The sequence below is a fragment of the Panthera pardus genome, unplaced genomic scaffold (assembly GCF_024362965.1).
Source record: "Panthera pardus isolate Hobbes unplaced genomic scaffold, ASM2436296v1 HiC_scaffold_7, whole genome shotgun sequence".
Classification (NCBI taxonomy): Eukaryota; Metazoa; Chordata; class Mammalia; order Carnivora; family Felidae; genus Panthera; species Panthera pardus.
This window is the reverse complement of record NW_026527002.1, coordinates 69,741,951-69,756,028: the sequence shown is the minus strand read 5'-3', so window position 1 is coordinate 69,756,028 and position 14,078 is coordinate 69,741,951. Positions and strand designations below refer to the sequence as shown.

The following is a 14,078-nucleotide window of genomic DNA, read 5'->3' as shown; positions in this document are numbered from 1 at the left end:
AATCTTCTCAAGGGCCTGCCCAGCATCAGACTCCTGGATGATGGATCTCACTCTATTCATTCAGAATATTCTATGGCAAACAAAGTGAAGTTTATTTTGTTCAGGGACTTTAACTGACGCTCCTTGAGGAAAACATGAAAACAACATATCAGAAATGCCTGCTTTCTTTTGCCTGCATTTTAGGGGGTGCCCATGACATTGGCAATACAGTCAACCAGAAAGGAACTCAACCAGCCAAGTCATTCGAGGTACATGATGACAGTGGCCGTGACGTCCTTGGATTGGAGAATGAAGTGGGATCTGAATTTCACTTAGGGGTTTGCTTGAACTTTTGAAGGCCAAAAACCTGATCCATGTTTTTAGCTCATGATATAAATGGGCAATTATGGTGCTGATAATCCACCACCCTCGAGAGCCAGAAGGTGAGGGAAGCTGTTATTGGCAGGAATGGGCAGTATGTAAACATTTCGCCAAGACAAAGCTGGTTGGAGCATTCTTCTCCTATAAGTCAGGATCAAGGTCTCTTAGATAGGAAGGAGTGGGAAATTAAGACCTTAATTAAAGCACACCCCAAGGGGCTGGTTGGTGACAAAACCTCCTCAGAACTCCATCCACATAAGGTTTCCAATGGGGTCCCATCCAGAGAGCAGGTTTCAGAGGCAAGAGTCGAGTCTGGTTTTGTCATCTTCTAGCTGTGGGGCCAGGGGGACGTGGTTTTACCTCAGCTTCCTCATCTGTACAGTGGGGACGAGAGTGAAAGAACCTACCTCAGAGGGTGGTTGTGAGGACGAGATGCGATGATGCACAAAGACACTGAACAAGAACCTCACATGTAATAACAGACAGTCTAGGGCCCTTATCGTGTGATCTAAGCAAACACACTTCATGTTCAGGACAACCTTGAGAAGTAAGTTATCGCCTTTCATAGATACAAAAATTAAACCCCAGGAAAGCAAAGAAACTTGTGCAAGGACCCAGGTCGTAAACTGTAGAGGGGGGATTCAGACTCAGGTCTAACCCTAGAGCCTCAGGAAACTTCCAGTCTAAGAGGAGCGACCCACAGAAACACCACACCAGCACCTCCAGGAGGTCCAGCCAAACTGCCCCAGGGGCAAGGTGCCAGACTCACCCTGTAGGAACAAGGGTTAAGATGCCTCATGTCAGCTGGACCTTGGAAGACATTTTGGTTTTCACCAAGGACAAGAGGAGGTAAGAAGAACCTGATCGGTGGAAAACTCACATTGGCAAAAGAAAGAAGGTACAGAAAAGGAATTCTGTTAAGTGAGACGGGAAAGACAGCCGTGCTGAGCACTGGGCTGGCTGGAGTCTCATGTGAACTCACGTCTGCATTCTTGGAAACACCCTGATCGGCAGACCGATGTGGTTAAGAGCACAAGCTCTGTGTCTGATGGATTGCTGACCTACTAACGCCGTGTGACTTTGAGCAAGAGACTTAACCTCTCTGGTCCTGAAGGGGGCTCACCTTGCAAATGAAGGCTGTACTGGCCAAATGGGGCATTCCGTATGAAGGCTAAGCCTCAAGCCTGCTAGCATGCTGACGCTTCTTAACGTGTCTGCTCCCTTAGATGTAGTCTGAGTCCCCTCTGCCATCATTCTGCCCCCTGCCCAGACCCCTTTTGCTCACTGGATGGCATGTCACAAGGCACTACTAGTTCATGTCCAAAAAAAAAAAAAAAAAAAAAAGAAAAGAAAAGAAAAAAGACTCAAAACCTGAAGAGAAATGGGGCTCAGTCTGTTACTATTACTAGAGATGAGCCTTCCACTAACAGCTTATCCTCTTACAGCCAAAACTGGGGATCTGACTTCATCCCTCGTGCAAAATATGTTTTTGCTGAATAACTGTGACCGATAGCATTTGAACTCTCCCATTTGAGAGCAGCCTGGGGAAGACAGTTTGTGCCTGGACCACAAGGGTACCTCTACTGGTCTTTGTGTTTTCTCGTGTCAAGCAGAATGACAGGTTGGAGACTTTCCGAAGAAGGCACATTCGCTTCAAGCTTTCCTCTCATTCCGCCCAAACTCAAACTTGGGGATCTAATTCTGTGCCTGGGCTTACCTAGGCGTGTGTGATTCTTGGAACCAAAGATCCCCAGACACACATCTTTTCAAATTTCACCTTCCCCAAATATGGATGCATCCGACAAGTGGCGCTCAGTCGTTTAATTGAAGGCATTTCTTCCTCTCTTAATGACACGTAAATTAACAGGGAGTCGTGCAACTGGTAGCATCTCAGATTTGAGGAAACACAGCATGTGCTGGGAACCAGACTAGGTTTGCAACAAAACCTGCTTCTGCTCTACAACAACCACATGAATGTAGATGGTCACCCCTAACTTACACGTGAGAAATCAGACGACCAGGGTGTTAAAGAAACATTCGCTCATAGTGCTTAGTACGGGGGGAGAGAGTGTGGGCGGGGTTCTGCTGAGTTCCAATTATCGCACAACTCAGCATCAGAAAACACCATCGCTTTAGGCCGCTCATGAGCTTCTGGTCAGGAATTTGGGAAGGGCTGGGCTGGGCAGTCGTGACTTGGGGTTTCCCCTGCCCTTGTAGTCAGATGTCAGCCGGGCTGTGGTCATCTGAAAGTGCAAAAGGTCTAAACGTCCAAAATGGCAGTTTGTGCGGCTGTCGGCCAGCACTGGGGGCTGAGAGCTCAGCTGAGACCACACGCCAGAGCACCAGCACTTGGACTCTTCAGCACCCCGGCCTCGGTGCTTCCCGCGGAGCGAGTAAGGAGATCTGGAGGGAGCTGTGTGAGCCTTTGCGGCTCTGCTGCCTGGAGCCATGACAGGACTCCAGGAAAGGATGTAGATCCCGCCTTTCAATGGGAAGAATGTCAAGAAACGGGGCCCCTTTGTTTTCGAACCATCACAGATGAGAACCATCGCCTGACTGGTACAGACACCAAAACGTGACACTGCTTGTCTGGTGCCCAGAAGCACAAGAAGGGAACGGGAGCCAGATGCGAGGGAGACGATGCTAAGACAAATGTGGGTGGAGTCATCCAGTCACCTGCGCGTCCAGGGGGGTTCCCTTGGGGACGTTAATCACCGACCCAGTGTTGTTCCTGCTGTTCGGAACCTGTCTGTAGCTTTCCGAGAAGCAGGTGCAGAGCCGGCTTCGCGAGTTTACAAGAGACATTAGGCTTAGGACTTTGTCAGATATACCTTGTTTCCACCCCCAAAAGGCCTTGCCTAGTTTAATATTTACTGAGCACCAGCTGCAGAATATTCTGGGGCCTGGGAATATCTGAATGAACAAAACAACATACTTTCCTCACAGGGCTTGTATTCTGCTGGGAGATGCAAAAAGTCACCAAATCTGTAATAATGTCAGCAAGACATGAAAACTATGGAGAATGACAGCAAGTGGGGCCTGGGGGATACTGTAGTGGGGGACGATGGTCAGAGACGGTCTCCCTGGGAGTTGACATCTGAATGGAGATCTGAATGCAGTGAGGAAATGAGCCAGGTATCCAGGGGAAAGAATGTTCCGGAAAAGGGGACCATTCCGTGCTAAGGCCCTGAAGCCAGCCTGCGCTTAGATGTGTTTGGTCTATAGCAAGAAGACCAGTGCGGAGAGTGGAGTGAGCAAGGAGAAAAGGGAGAAAGCGAGGGCCTAGGGTCCACGCAGGGAGGGCTGTATAGGGCACAAGAGGAATTCTGGATTTTATTCTAGGTGGGGTGGGACTCCACTGAAGGGTTTTGAGCAGGTGAGTCCCAGGATTTGGGTTACATTTTGAAAAGATCTCCCTGGCTGCTGAGAGAGGAGGGAGGGGAGGGTAGAAGCCAGGCCCGTTTGGAGGCAGGCTACTGCAGTGGTCCAGGCAGAAGGGGGAGACAGCCTGGTCTGTAAAGTCACCGGAAGAGAGGATGAGAAGGGGTGAAATGGACACACATTTTGAAGGAAGATATCACCAGATTTGCTAATGGACACATCTACCAGTTGATTTTTTAACCTCACAAAAGATGTTTCCAAGAAACATTTAGCCCATGCCCAAATTCAACCCTGATCTCTACAGAGGGTGGCAATGTGTGTGGTGGAAAGTGGGAGAGACCCAGGGCAAGCCAGCTCCCTTACACGCCGGGCAGGGGTCTGTCTCATCCTCGTGGCAAAGAAGGAAGGGCCTGGAAAGCAGGCATCTCCCCTTCCTTCCCACCTCGCCCACCCTGCCCCTGCAAGATATGAGGTTCAAAAGAATAAGCCACTGGCTGGAAAGACCCTTTCAAAAAGGAGTTCGAGAAAGTCTAGAGCCTTCTAAAAGGGCTGTCGGGGAGATCACACCCATTTGCATGGGCAAGTTTGGGTATTTTGGTCATTCGCTTCATGACACGACTTTGTGGCCACAGCCTCTCCTCCTGCACAAGTCAGTTCTCTAAGGGGCCCTTTCTGTCAAAAAGAAACCACCACTGGGGCTGCTTTGAGACAGACTTTAGGGGGAGTTTCATGCTCCATGAGACTCAGTGGTGAAAGGGTCAAGAGTCTGTTTCAACACAAGTGGCCAGATGATTAGATCAAGATCCAAACCCAGGCCTATAATAATGGTTTCCTTTCTTTTCTTTTCTCTTTTCTTTTTTTTTTCCTCTTCTTTTCTTTTTTCTTCTCTTCCTTTCTTTTTTCTTTTGGATAAACAGGTACATAGACACTATGGGTCAGGCAGTGTTCTAATCATTGTATAAAATATTTAGTCACATGAGGTTAAGAACGACCATTATCCTTCATTCAATACTCACCACACCTTTGCTGAGCATTTTGCAGACGAGGTCAGTGAGTCACGGAAGAGCTAAATGACTTGCCAAGGCCCTATACCTAGTAATGGTGGAGCCGAGATTGGAACCTGGGACTTCTGGCTCTGGAATTTGGGCTCTTAACCACGGTACTAGCCCAACACAGCCCGACACTGGCTGTGCTTTGGCGGAAGTCTGTGTATCCATTCGAAACGTTTTCCGCTGCAAATGAAAGACAACTTGGAGTGACGTAAAGAAGCGGCCGTTGTTTCGATAACAGACAGTCTGGATGTAGACTCCTGTCTTGGGCTGGTGGAACAGCTCAACCGTGCTATCAAAGATCCAGGCTTTTTCTGTCTTATCTGCTCTGGCATTTCATTCTGTTGACTTGTCTCCTCATGCTTGCAAGATGGCTGCTACACCTCCAGGTATCTTACCCTAGATCCAGGCAGGAGAAAAAGATAAGAATGAGCCTCCTTTGTGGGGCACTTTGTCTTTTTAGTTGGAAAGTTGCCCACTCCCTAGCACATTTCCCCTCACAAAATTAGACCTTGCCTGCCATTTCCATATCTGGCTTATACCAATTTTGATTCATCTCATTCAGCTGGGATTGGAAACCATCTTCCCTGAGGCCTGGGCCCTCTTCCATACCACCTCCACATATCACAGTTCTATGCAGTGGGGAGGCAATGGCTATTGAGGAGACAACGCATACCATTTGCCACAGTGGGTTTTCCTCTCCCCCTTCCACATGGGCACACGGCAGCTCAAAGTCGCAAAGTCAAGACTACGTGACTAGTGAAATGGTAGACCCAGAATATTAACCTCGATCCGGCAGACTAAGTCACCAGCTCTTAACCATGGTGCAGTACGTTGTTGAGTGGAGTCAAGAACGGATGGGCACACATTTGGCTTTATCGCTAATAGTTGTGGAAGCTTGGGAAACTTAGCCAGCCTCCCTAAGCCTCGAACTTCTTATCTCTGAGAAGCCGCCATTGTGGTTAGCAATGGTACCTAACCAGAGGGTGGCTATGAGGGTAAATGAATTAATATATGTAAAGAACCTGACAACACTAAGCCATCGATAATTCCTGGCTGTTATCAGTGTTGTCCCTTATTATTGCTGTTGCTATCTTAATGCCATGAGACTCTGTAGACACAAGGCGCTTGTCCTCGAATGAAATACCACTTGGGGCATCCCTGGCTGACGTGGTGGTACTGACTAGCGGGTGGACTTGAAAGTAAGGAGAAGGTGTTCACTGTAACACTGAGTGTGGTTTCAAAGCCCTGATGTTTGCCTTGCTTGAATTTAGTGATCCAGGTCCTGGCCACTCAAAATACGGGTCCACCATCTACAAAGCACAACAGCTGTTCTCAGGACATGCAGAGGTCCAGAGGTCTTCAGAGTTCCTTTCAGCAATACAACTGGAGGATGCTAAACAGAAGGAGAAGCTAGTAACTCCCAACCCAGGGGCTATTTGGAGGATTAACTGTGTTAGTGGCATTATAACTAAAAGTGCTGAATAAATGTGAAAAAATAAAGCTTTGGCAATTTCTTACAAGGAACAATAGTCTTACTATGGGATGCAGCGATCATGTTCCTGGGATCTACCCAAATGAGTTGAAACTTATGCCCTCTCAAAACCCTGCACGCAACAGGACACCTGGGTGGCTCAGTTGGTAAGGTGTCTGGCTTCGACCTAGGTCATGATCTCCCCATTCCCGAGTTCAAGGCCCGTGTCGGGCTCTGTGCCGACAGCTCAGAGCCTGGAGCCTGTTTCAGATTCTGTGTCTCCCTCTCTCTCTCTCTCTCTCTCTCTCTCTGCCCTGCCTCTCTTTAATAAATAAATAACGTTAAAATAAAATTCAAAAAAGAAGAATGAACGAAGAAACCTGAACACAAATGTGTATACCAGCTTCACTTCTAATTGCTAAAACTTGGAAGCAACCAAGGTGCCCTTTAGGAGGTAAATAGATACAAAAACTGTGCTACATCCAGACAAAGGAAATTATTCAGCACTAAAAAGAAATGAAGCATCAAGCCACATAAAGACATGGAGGGGACTTAAATGCATATTTACTGAGTGAAAAACGCCTAACAGAAAAGGCTACATACTGTATGAGTGAAACCGTATGATATTCCGGAAAAGGCAAAACTACGGAGGCAGTCAAAGATCAGTGAGGCTGCCAGGGGTTTGGGAGGAAGGAGGGACAGATGGACAGGTGGAGCACAGAGGATTTTTAGGATGGCACAACTCTTCTGCACGACCATGTCATGGTGGGTACGTGACGTTTTGCACTGCTCAAAAATCCACAGAACCATGCAACGGAAAGAGTGGACCCTGAATATAAAGTATGGCCTTTCATTCATCATAATGTATTAATATTGGGTCATAAGTTGTAGCGAATGTACCACATGAACCCAAGATGTTAACAATATGGTGGGGGCAGGGGATTGGTATACAGGAACGCTCTACTTTCTACTCGATTTTTTATAAACCTAAAATTTCTCCCAAAAATAGTCTATTGGGGTGCCTGGGTGGCTTAGTCGGTTGAGCATCTGACTTCAGCTCAGTTCACGACATCATAGTTCATGGGTTCAAGCCCTGGGTAGGGCTCTGCGTGAACAGCTTAGAGCCTGGAGCCTGCTTCGGATTCTGTGTCTTTCTCTCTCTGTCCCTCCCCTGCTTGTGCTCACTCTCTCTCTCACACAAAAATAAAAAAAAAATAGTAATAAATTTAAAAAATATTAAAAAAAAAATAAAGTCTATTGGGACACCTGGCTGTCTCAGTCAGAAGAGCACACAACTCTTGGTCCTAGGGTGGTGAGTTCGAGCCTAAGGGATTACTTAGTATAGGGATTACTCAAATAAATAAAACTTAGTAAGTTTATTAATGAATGAATGAATGAATGAATGAATGAATTTTTTATTAGTTTTCTTTATTTTTGAGAAGCAGAGAGAGACAGAGCGTGAGTGGGGGAGAGGCAGAGAGAGAGAGGGAGGCACAGAATCCGAAGCAGGCTCCAGGCCCTGAGCTGTCAGCACAGAGCCCGATGCGGGGCCCGAACTCATGAACGGTGAATTCAGGACCTGAGCTGAAGTCCGATGCTCAACCAACTGAGCCACCCAGGTGCTCCAGTAAGTCTATTAATTTAAATATCTGTATCTATATTGCTAGGCAGATAGATAAAGTTTAACAACTTTCATATCTTTTGATCCAAGGATTCCACTTCTGAGATTCTCTTGAGATACAGGACATACTAGAAGGAAAACTTCATTTACAGAAGGGAAAAGAGTAATAAGCAGCCTGAAGTTGCTCCCCAGCACCCACATGGATAAAAGCAAATTAAAAAACGGTAGTTGAAAGTGTTCGGAAGTAACACAGACAATGCTTGCAGAAAAATGCCCATGGGGAAAAAAGTAAGAGCTTCCTAAGATAACTGTGGGAAAAACTTTGTATAAAACAACACAAATGGCTTCCAGCACCTTGATAATGCAATTGTTCTCACGCTATCTGGGGCCATGAGATTATGGATAGCTTTTTTCCTTCTTTTTCCAATTTCTTCTAATATTTTAAACATGTACATTTATTTAAATATATTTAAAGGTCTATGAATCGTTTAGCAAGGGGAGAAATGACAAGAGCTGGTCGATGTTCTTAGTACTTGGATAAATTGTAAGTCATTTGGGTAACTCACTGAAAGTCACATTGCTACACAGCTGGGGTTGCAGACATTCATCCAAAGCACTTGCCATCTGAAGCTGGGGCTTAGTCAAAAAGATACTATTTAGAGACAGTATAGTCACCCTGGGATGCCGAGCACACAAAGATATGTGGGAAACAGAAATTCAGATGCCGAGCATACAAAGATATATGGGAAGCAGAAATTCAGAGACCAAGAGAGAAGGTTAAGAATCTTACTCACTCACTCACTCACTCACTCACCCACACAGCAAGCCTTTATTTACTAACTGTTTACTAGAAGCCAGGCACAGGGTCGGGAGGAGGCACTTCTAAATAAAATCAAACCTCGGACCTTAAGAACTTCTGGTCCAGTCTCCCCAGAATCCCATATTTCCACACTAAATACCTTTAAATGGTGGAAAAGCCCACTAACTGTATAAAAACCAGCATAAACTGGGACTCAGCATGTGGTTCCCCTAAGCTGTCTCAACACACTGCCTCTCCGGAAGGCAGGAACCAGCCCTACAACCTGCAAGATAACTACCTCCCCATGCTTCTTCACTTACGCTTTTACTTTTAATGTTTATTTATTTTGAGGGGGAGAGAGAGAGAGAGAGAGAGAAAGGATCCCAAACAGGCTCCACTCTGCCAGCGCATCGCCCGACATGGGGCTCGAACCCATGAACCGTGAGATCATGACCTGAGCCAAGATCAAGAGTCGGATGTTCGACCGTCTGAGCCACCCAGGCACCCCCCACTTAAGCTGACTTTTTAGGGTCAGGAAATTTACTTCTGATTGTACCTCCCACCCCAGCCCCACAACATCAAGCATTTCAGATCAAGTATCTGTGAATCATAGGTCAGGTTGAGTCATTCTTAAAATTTCCAGGCTGTGAATTAAAACTATATTGATCACTTGGCAGTGGATCAAACAGACAAGAGACAATGTGACTTACTCTGCAGGTATCTGTAACAATGCAAAGCGGATTTGCAAGTATTGTATTGAAATGGAGGTGGGGGTGAGATGGGCTGACAACTTTGCAGGGAGTGAGGGCTGGTAAATGGATGGGGCCCTCAGTTCCTTTACCCTCTGGTTTCAGATAAGTATCACGCTGATGGTTGTCTCTCCATTCACCGCATTGCCTTTTTGTTTCATTTTGGTTAATGTGAACTACATTTATGGTAGGCTTTTGGCAACTGCCACAGATTCAGAGCCTATAAAATTGTTTTCCAGGGAAAAGGGAAGGGAGGGCTTGAGCACCTCCTACGGGGTCTCATTCTCTCTCTTAGATGGGGCAGGGCTCGGCGGTTGGGTGGCCCCGTCGGTTAAGCGTCTGACTTCAGCTTGGGTCATGATCTTGTGGGCTCATGGGTTCAAACCCCGCCTCGGGCTCTGTGCTGACAGCTCAGAGTCTGGAGCCTGCTTTGGATGCTGCGTCTCCCTCTCTCTCGGCCCCTCCCCCGCTCATGTTCTCTCTCTCGCTCTCACTCTCTCACTCAAAAATAAACATTAAAAAAAATTTAAAAAAAGATGGAGCAGGGTAGGAAGGGGAGGCTGCTCAAGTTCCCTGCCCCTGAAGCTTTCGGGGGAAGAGTCCCCCAGACTGGTACCAGCCTACACACAAGGGAATCAGAAACAGCAGCTCACAGAGGGTGGAAAACAGCAGGAAAGCTGACCCCCACAGAGACCTTGCGGGGCCACGGCACCCACACGGTTTTACACCCTCTTACCACGACCTTTCCCCTGCACTATCACACTGCCTCCAGGCCCGTGTGTCATGCCAAAACAAGGGGCCAGAACCGTCACCCCGTGTGGGAAAGCCTGGCTGGGACCACCAGGGAAACCCACCTGTGTGTGAGTCAGACCCTCGTGTCCTGCGTCTCGAAGCAGGGGTACACGTCAACGCAAGCTTCAGGGCCCAGGCGGGAAACTCTACCTCTGAATCATGACCGCGCAGAACCTTCTCTGGGCCTCCCTTGGAACCCACTGAGGGTCTTTACTGGGAGCGAGGGCGGCTGCACAAGTCTCATGTGAAAAGGTGATCTGAGGGGTTTTGGTGGTCTTTTTGGTCAGTTCACAAGATGAACTAGGTGCAGGTGATGCAGCTCAGAAACGCCAGAGAAACACGAGCAAGTGTGGTTTTTAACTTTCTTTTTTGGTGGCTATTCGGCTAATTTGAAGTCATAGTATTAACAGATGGAAACCCAGAGAAGGTTAGTGACTTGTCTAAGAACTAGACAAGCCTGGAGGGAGAGCTCAGGGGCCCACAGTCTCCTTCCCCAACCCCATGCTGCCTTGCTTAGAACCAAAAGATCACACAAAGCAAAGGGGACAAGAGTATCCATTTTAATTGGATCATAAAGTAATAGGAAAGAAGAGTAAGATCCAAAGGCAGGACATTATGGACTTTGTGACTTCTACTCAGCTAAAAGCTCTGGGCTAAATCTCTATTTAAAATTTTGTAAATCTATTTCAATGAAAATATAACAAAGTATATTTAATCACTTGAAACTTCAAACGTATTTTAAAGTATTAAATTTTTTTTTTTAATGTTTATTTATTTATGAGAGACAGAGCATGAGCAGGAGAGGGGCAGAGAGAGAGGGAGACACAGAGTCCAAAGCAGGCTCCAGGCTCTGAGCCCGACACGGGGCTCAAACTCACAAACCATGAGATCATGACCTGAGCTGAAGCCGGATGCTTAACTGACTGAGCCACCCAGGAGCCCCTCCAATGTATTTTAAAATTGCCTCTTCCCCATCTTGACACACAGTGAAGAGTAAGCTAATATGTTCTACATAGGAATCCTGGGGCAGTGTGTGTGTAAGCCCTATAAATCACAGTCTAATAGCTGAGAAAGGCTCACTGAGCCCATTGTGCAGATGAGAAAAAACAGGTCCAAGGAGAGGCAATGACCTGCCCAAGGAAATTCAGTGGGCCACCAACACAGCCAACACTGTATCTCACATCACTCGCTACAGAGACCTGTGCAACTCCCCATGCCCCGTGCACTTCCCTAGCTTCTGCAGGCAAGGGAATTCAGGTCCCTCTGGCAATCCTTAGCATTTCACATGATTTCCGTCTACTGGTCTGGCATAATCTGCAAAGCAGCTGGCTGATTTTCATGAAATGTGTTGTAGCTACCAAAAGATATAGCAGTGGACACAGTTAGTTTCTCAACATGTACATAAGGGATCCCAAACTGTAGCGCTCATGAAAGCAGATGACGAATTTATTTATTTGGGGCTCCTGGGTGGCTCAGTCGGTTAGGCGTCTGACTTTGGTTCAGGTCATGATCTCGCGGTTTGTGAGTTTGAGCCCCGCATCGGGCTCTGTGCTGATAACTCAGAGCCTGGAGCCTGCTTCGGATTCTGTGTCTCCCTCTCTCTCTGCCCCTCCCCCACTCACGTCTGTCTCTCTCTCTCTCTTAAAAATAAATAAAACATTTCAAAAAGGGAAAAAAAAGAATTTATTTATTTGATCCAAATAAAAGGTATATCCATACGATGTAATAAAACTGGGTGGCAGTTACAAAGAATAAGGCAGCTGCCATGGATAGCACTCTTGGGTATATTGATGAGTGGGAAAAGGCAAGTGACTGGTTTATCAAGGGCTACAAAAATAGTTATGTGTGTGCACATGCACATAAATACATTAGAAATGTCTACAAGCATGTGCCCCCAAGAAACAACCCAAGTGGAGTTGATAAAGAAACAAGGATAGGGACCCAGTGATTAAAAAGAACTTTAGTTTTATTTGAAAAGCTTTTTTTTTTTCAAGGTGATAACATTCATTTACTCTTTGTGTAATAAATGACTGATTTTTTTACAAAAAGAGAAAAACAGGGCTTTACTCATGTACCTCCATACCCAACCTGCTACTTGAGCACCTCCCACTCCCGGGTGAGAGGAAAGATTGTCTGCTTGGTTCATGTCATGAGGCAGGTGACATGTGCTGTGGGGACAGAAGGAAACAGTACAGGGATTTCAGTGTTCCAGGGGAGATTCAGAGGCTGAAACAGAGTCCTCGGCAAAATTCTGTCAAGGCCTGCCATCTTGAACACAGTGATGATGACAATGGTTTCCAAATGGGCAAAACTTTGGCAATTTCAAAGGAATTTCAATCGTTTTTGACTTTAGTTAGAGTTCACAACGGAATATGTGACAGCACAAAAGATAGTCTGTGGTTCCCAAAATTTCACCCCACAGAGGGAGATGGTTTCGGTGCTTTTTAAAGGCACCGACTCTTTGGCTGTTTTTATCGGTACATATGGCTTACTCTGCTAGGCTAGAAATGGCCTCCGCCAAAATTGCTGTTTTGATTTGGATTTCCAAAAATAACTCACGAAAAGCCTATCGTATGAGGAAGATGGTCACACCCAACTCTGGGGAGGAAAAGGAAAAGCATTTGATTTGAATCACTTAAGAGCGGAAACTGAGAGCATGTATCTCCTTGTAGCAACTACTACATAATTATCCATCCTAATGGAATCCTTTCAAAACCAAGGCGGTTCAACAAGAAGTTTAATGGAACATACAATTTCAGGGCCAACTATTCTGTCAAAGCCACGTTAAATGAAGACAGCTCAGCAGTGACCAAATCCTGCTCAGGTATCACGTGTTACGGGTGAGGGGTGGGAGGGGGTGGGTGTTCTCCTACATGGGGGAAACGTGGCAATGTGCTAGGCTCCTCTGTCCAGTTCAATGTGTCCTCTAGTCACTGGGCACAGGGATTCAATTCTCTCTGGGTCAGTGTTACTGCTGGGCCTCTCCCCTCTGTCAAGTGTTTTCTGGTCTTCCTAAGAGAAGAAGCCAGCGTTAAAAATGCCAGAGATAAAGACAGAGAGAGAAGAGAAGAGGACCCTTACCATCCAACCTGTTCATGAGCGCAAAGACAGGTCCCATTCCAGACACAGGCTCGTGGAGGACAGCAGTGATGGAAAATGGTCTTCACCACTTGGGACGCTCCTCTGTGTCACTTATATATGATCTGTATCATATATATATATATATATGATCTAGATCATATATATATATATACATACACACACAGACACCTGGGTGGCTCAGTCAGTTGAGCGTTTGACTTCGACTCAGGTCATGATCTCCCAGTTTGCGAATTCGAGCCCTGCATCGGGCTCACTGCTGTCAGCACAAAGCCCATTTCGGATCCTCTGCCCCCTTCTCTCTGCCCCTCCCCGCTCGTGCTTTCTCTCTCAAAGATAAATAAAACTATGGCATATGTGTGTGGGTCAGCTGTACCAGCAGCACTTGGAGCTCACCATTAGTGCAGTAGGGCTCCGCCCCACGCAGATTAACTTGAAAGAGAATCTGCATTTAACAAGGGTTCCTGGAGATTTGCGTGGGGCTCCAATTTGAGAGACAATGGCTTCGGCCATTCTGCACCAGGTGCACCAGGAGTCAACAGAACATGATGTAACAGCTGCCCTTGGGGGAGAAGCAGAGTCCCCAGAGGGCCACCTCTGGTGGGCGCATTTCTGAAGACCATCCCAGATTGCCGTCCAGTCTTCCTGCTTCCTGCTTGCAGACAGGGGAATCAAGGCAGAGCTGGGAGCCCCCTGAAACTGAAGGATTCTCCACCAACAGGGCCAGACCACCCTGGGGTCCACAGCCATGTCA

General features: G+C 46.8%; 1 long non-coding RNA gene across 30 annotated transcripts in view; it reads right to left on the bottom strand.

Moving 5' to 3' along the window:
* LOC109273131 (uncharacterized) overlaps positions 1-13,420 on the bottom strand; it is a 133,497-nt gene extending 120,077 nt beyond the window's left edge. For 29 of the 30 annotated variants that reach the window (XR_008420018.1, XR_008420021.1, XR_008420022.1 and 26 more), the window contains exons 1-2: positions 13,307-13,420; positions 4,758-5,189 (exon numbers count right to left, since the gene is read on the bottom strand). This is a non-coding gene — a long non-coding RNA (uncharacterized LOC109273131). Of the gene's footprint in view, positions 1-2,077; positions 2,604-4,757; positions 5,190-13,306 lie in introns of all 30 variants that reach the window. The other variant, XR_008420038.1, reaches the window with a different exon arrangement.
* Between the last annotated feature and the right edge of the window lie 658 nt (positions 13,421-14,078).